Source organism: Bos indicus, chromosome 2 (genome assembly GCF_029378745.1).
Source record: "Bos indicus isolate NIAB-ARS_2022 breed Sahiwal x Tharparkar chromosome 2, NIAB-ARS_B.indTharparkar_mat_pri_1.0, whole genome shotgun sequence".
Taxonomy (NCBI): domain Eukaryota; kingdom Metazoa; phylum Chordata; class Mammalia; order Artiodactyla; family Bovidae; genus Bos; species Bos indicus.
In genome coordinates this window covers 122444383-122449877 of record NC_091761.1, presented here as the reverse complement: position 1 = coordinate 122449877, position 5495 = coordinate 122444383, and the positions used below count along the sequence as shown (strand labels likewise).

Here is a 5495-nt window from a genome sequence, read left to right as displayed (position 1 = left end):
GAGTGGGATGCCATTGCCTTCTCCGACGGTTAACAGTAACAGCTAAAAAACAAAACAAAACTTAACTGAGCAGTTATGATGCTCCAGGTGCTGTTTCAAGCCTTCTATGTCGACTAATTTGTTAATTCTGACAAGCAGCCCTAGGAAGCAGGTGGCACTATTATACCCACGTCATAGATGAGAAAAATTGAGGTGGAGAGATTTGTTAAGTAAGTGTTGAAGCTGGACAGGGAGCACACTCCCAGGGGATGCTGAGAGTGAGCCAAGCTGCAAGACTAGGAGTTGGGAGCAGGGGACAGTGTAGCTGTGACATCTGAGGGCTGATCTCAAAGGCCAAGGAGGCAGGAGAGCATCTCAGTGGGGGCCAGTGTGGGGTAATGACAAGCCAGAGTGTATGCCCTCACCCCTTCACCTGCCACTGAAAACTCGTCTGTGCTCTCCCCACTACAGACACAGCCCCCAGCTAGGGGCCCCCAGATGACTGAGATTCTGCTTCTGCTACAATGAAATGGGGGCTTGAAATACAAGCCCATGTCAGTGAGAAAAAGGAAAGTTACGATTCTTATAAGCCAATCTCGTGCCCTCACACCTGATTTCCAATTATTCAACCCATTGTACAGACAAGGCAACTGAGACTTAGCATAAGTAGTGAAGATAGACATGGAGGACCCCCAGGCCCCTTGGCTTACTGGGGGCAGTAAGAACTGCCTGAGAACTCACGGTTTACTCGGCTCAGTCTGAGTAAACTTGAATGAGCAATGAGACTTGATGCCTAAACTGGGGCTTGAGACTCCCACAGTTCCTGGGTTCAATGCCATCTCTGCCTCTTGGTTGATTCATGACCTTAAGCAAATTGCCTTTCTGAACCTCAATTTCCATGTCTGCAACTTGAAGCTAATAGTCATCTCCTTTGTTACTTTTATCCTACATACATTTATTGAGCATTGAGTGTGTGCTAACCACTGTGCTAAGGACTGGGGATCCAGCCATGAATAAACCTTTTGGAATGTGTCAGGATCCAAAAATAAATGATGGGCCATGTCCCCTTCTCCCCCCACCCCTGTGGGTGTGCCCCACAGCACCTGACCCATGGCCCGGCATCCACATATAATCCCACAAATGCCTGTCATAGTGGTTCTGAAAGGCTGTAAGTGGAGACAGTGGTGCTCCAGCTGTGTTGCCTGAGAAGACAGACAGCTGAATGAGAATTCCTCTTCCAAGGCCCTTTTACCTCTGTGTTTTCCAAAACTGCTGGCCTGCAGGGCCAGTCTGTTGTCCTGATGTCAAAGTGTGGCCATGTGGATGGCCACAGGAGCCACAGGACCAGCTGGCTCTCAGCCACTGCTTGGGCACAAGAAAACATTCCCATCCCAGGAGGAATCCACTTCACTCAGCCTGCCAGGTGAGGGCTTCCAGCCTTTCTTCTGGAGGGTAGCCCCATGTAAGAGCTAACCCCATGGCTAGCTCTAGTGGCGCCAGCCATGGGCAGGGCTTTAGAGGCCTCCAGACAGACACGTGTGTGTGTGTGTGTGTGAGACTACTGTGTCTGTTTCTATATATCTGTGTCTCTGTGTGAGTTCAACTGTGCCTCTGTGCGTGTGTGTCTGTACCTCTGTGTGAGTCTGTGAGTGTTTTTGTGCATGTGTGCATCTCAAATTTACCAAGCCCTAGAGGAGAGTGGGGCCTCAATGACAGCTGAAGGCCAGATTCTGCAAGACTGATTTCCAGGCCTAGGTTTGCAGGGACACATAGGGCAGGCCTCTACAGAGTCCCTTGGACTGCAAGGAGATCAAACCAGTCAATCCTAAAGGAAATCAGTCCTGAAGATGTATTGGAAGGACTGATGCTAAAGCTGAACCTCCAAAACTTTGGCCATATGATGCAAAGAACTGACTGCTTAGAAAAGACCCCTGATGCTAAGAAAGATTGAAGGCAGGAGGAGAAGGAAACGAGAAGATGAGATGGTTGGATGGCATCACCAACTCAATGGACATGAGTTTGAGCAAGCTCCAAGAGTTGGTGATGGACAGGGAGACCTGGCATGCTGCAGTCCACGGGTTTGCCAAGTGTAAGACACTACTGAGTGACTGAACTGACTGAGAGATCAGGCCTGCTCTGGGTCAGACCTGGGTATCTCTGCCCCATTCTAAGACATCAACACCTTCTCTGGTCTCCTGTTTCTCTTCCTTCCAAACCATCTTGCACTCTGCAGTCAGACAGATCTTCCAAAAATGCAAATCTGACAGTGTCAAACCCATTCCTCCTACCCTCGCCACACCACGCAGAACTCTGACCAATCTCTGTGCCCTAGGGCATAATAGCCTTTAGCCTGGCTATTAGCTAGGGTATAGGTTTAGCTTCTAAGGCAGAGATGCCAAATAACACTGGCTTGAACAAGAACGTTTATTTGTCCCTCATAAAGTAATTCATACGTGAACAGTCCAGTGTCTTGTTGCTCTGTTTTTCCTGGGCTGTTGTCTTGGTTCACATGGTCCAAGGCGAGACAAGTTCACCTTCTGGCCAATGAGAAGGAGAAAAGGTAGAGGGGAGGGCAGACCACTCTCCTTTAAGGGAACAAACCTAAAACTACCTACCTTACTACTGCTTAATCCTATTGGCCACGTGAGTCACATGGCTCCCCTAGATGCAAAGGAGACTGGGAAATGTAGTTTTTATTCCAAGCAGCCATGTCTCATTACTGTGGAAAGAAAGGAGTATGGATATTAGAGAACAGCCAGTCTCTGCTACAGGCTGACATTCAGGGCCTTTCCCAGAAGCTTTATTCTGGGGCTTTGTACTTTTGAGCATACTGTGAACCTTTGCCCACCTCCCTTTTCCCGCCTCCAATTTTGGAAAATCTTCCCTGACCACCACCACCCCAGCCTGGATTAAGGGTCTCAGTATCCATTGATCACATGGTGTTGTGTTTAGGGGCCCATCTCCCACCCTAGACTGTGAGCAATTCCAGGGCAGGGCCCACAACTGATTTAATTCTGTGTCCCCCTGCCCAGCACCAAGCCTGAAAGGGGACGGGCATCAGGGAATAGAGGATAAAGGAATGGAGGAGAAGGTGAACCATCTCAATTAGAAATTTCCAGTTGATAAGTGATTATTGATTGAATGAATGAATGAGCTCAGGGGGCACCTGTGTGTTGACATGGGGCTGGTTAGGCAGGCAAGGCCTCCTCGGGATCTCAGTTCTACATACGCTCTCCCCTCTGACAGGAATGCTCCCCACGCCCCTCTGTGACGGCCCAGCTCAGGCTCAGCCTGTATGTCTCACCCAGAATGTCACTTCTGGAGAGAGATCTTCCCTGACTCATCTCCACTTGAGTGTAAAGCAGTCCCTCCATAGGCCGGCCCATTCCCCACCCCATCCCACTTCCCCTGGCCCCTGTCCTGCCGTTTGGAGTGCTCAGTCCAACTGTAATTTTAAAATGTGCCCACACTGATTTATCCCCAAGACTGAAAATTCCATAAGGTGATTCCGTCTCTCTCACTGTGTCCCCAGGCCCTGGCACAGGGCTGGACATACAGCAGCCTGTCAGTGAGAATGAATTAGTGAAACTGACCTCAACAAGTATATTTCAAAGGGTTGATATTTGGTCCAAAGGAGGGTCAGTATACTGGTTGTCATGTAAGTGAGCAGGTGGCAGCTTCAGCTGCATGGCTGGTGGCACCAAGGATCTGTGCCCAGGACTAAGCCTGCCTGAAGGGCTAGTGGAGACAAGGGACAAGGAGAAAACTGCCCGCCAGCCCCAAGTCACAGAGCCCTGTGCTCAGCCTGCTACACAGAGAGAAACAAAGCGTTTGGGAGCCTACCTTCGCCTCCACTGCTGGGAGGAGAGGGACCCACTGGGGGTAGAGGACACTGTGGCATGAGAAGCACTGGGGGGCAGAGGACACTGCAGCACGAGGGGCACTGGGGGCAGAGGACACTGCGGCATGAGGGGCAAGTCACTCAGCTGCCGTGTGCCTCGATTCCCCACCATGGAGGACAACTGCAATAGTACCTTCCTCATGAGGTCGTTGTGAAGATTAAAGGGTTAATCCACAGACAGTGCGGATCCAGGTAAATCACCCTCACGGAGCCTCAGTTTTCTCATCCTAAAGTGATGAGTGCCAAGATCTGCTCCCCAGAGGCTTGGAGAGAAGCAGTGAGGTGAGAATGTCACCTGTAGGCCTGGCATCACACGCAGCACCAGGGAACCCTCTTCTCTTCCCCCAAGACAGAGAGGGACGGGGCAGAGGACGGGGCAGAGAATGCCTGTCTGCCTCGCCAGCCGGAGGCAGGAGGCCTGGGGAGAGGGGAGGCTGCCTGGTGAATAATCTCATTAATGGTAATCATCACCCTGATGCTTGTTAATATAATAACACTGGGCTCCCAGCCGCTGCTTGGCTTAGAGCTGGCTCCTCAGCGCCTCTCATCTCTGCCTGGCGGGGGCTCCGTAAACACTCATTACACTCCCATCCCTGGGGAGGCCGCCAGGAGAAGCAGCTATTCCAGGCATACAGCTCAACTCTGGGGCTGCAGGCTCTGCTTTTAATAAGCATCATCACCCACACTCAGGGACACACACACACACAATTTTGCAACACTTTCCAAGCTCCTTGCTGACCATCAATAATTGCTCACGATGGCTGAGCCTCTTACTGTAGCAACGATAGTGGGTACTCATTAAACACTCCCTGCTTGAAGGGCCCTGGTCTAAGAGCACCACTTGTATTAACCCACTTAATCTAACGAGCATTCCTGTCACGTCCATTTTGCAGCCGAGGAAACTGAGGTACCTGAAGTAACTTTCAGCCTTGGCGGAACCACTGACCCGTGAGTGGCAAAGCTGGGGCCTGATGCTGTCTTAGAGAGTCTTCACTCTTTTGTCCTCCTGGCAATTCAAATCCTCCTTCTCCTCACTGCACTCATGAGGGAATGGGCTCGGAGAAGTGATGTCATCTGCCCAGGAACACACAGCTAGGACCTGAGGTCCATGGGCTGTCTGACTTCAGAGCCTGCCATTCTGTTCCCCCAGTGTTGAAAGCAAAGAAGGAAACCCAGAGATTAAGGGACTTGCCCCGAATTACAGAGGCCTTGCTGCAGAGAGTGAGGGCTAGCTCAAAGCCTGGATTCCTGGCTACCTCTTCTCTGCCTCCCACCCTCAGCACCAAGGAGCCTCTTGCTCAGAGACCCTAATTCAGGCACAGAATCAGCTGGCTCCGACACAGGGGAGCTCAGCATCAGAGGGCCCAAGCCCACCAGGGATTCCCTCCAGGCCATGGTCACTCTGTGTCACCACTAACTTCCTAGCTGTGTGCCCCTGGGGATGTTACATCACCTCTCCAGACCTGAGTTTCCTCACAATGGAGACACGGCAGCTCGCCCCGTCCCTGGGTCAGCTGACATTTAGGGAGCATTTACAATGCTCCAGGACTGGTCTATGTATTGGCCACGTAATATCTCATTTTATCGCCACTGCAACCCTTAAAGGAAGAGCCTA

At 51.2% G+C, this 5495-nt stretch overlaps 1 long non-coding RNA gene across 4 annotated transcripts; it reads right to left on the bottom strand.

Moving 5' to 3' along the window:
- Positions 1-1101: 1101 nt before the first annotated feature.
- Positions 1102-5495, bottom strand: LOC139186477 (uncharacterized). 4 transcript variants are annotated; one of them, XR_011570039.1, is made up of 5 exons: positions 5334-5495; positions 4792-4954; positions 4014-4143; positions 2595-2698; positions 1102-2516 (listed from the first exon to the last, which is right to left on the bottom strand). It is a non-coding gene; the product is annotated as an uncharacterized lncRNA (long non-coding RNA). The 4 variants fall into 4 exon arrangements; XR_011570043.1 differs by having other exon boundaries at positions 5344-5495; XR_011570040.1 differs by lacking the exon at positions 4014-4143.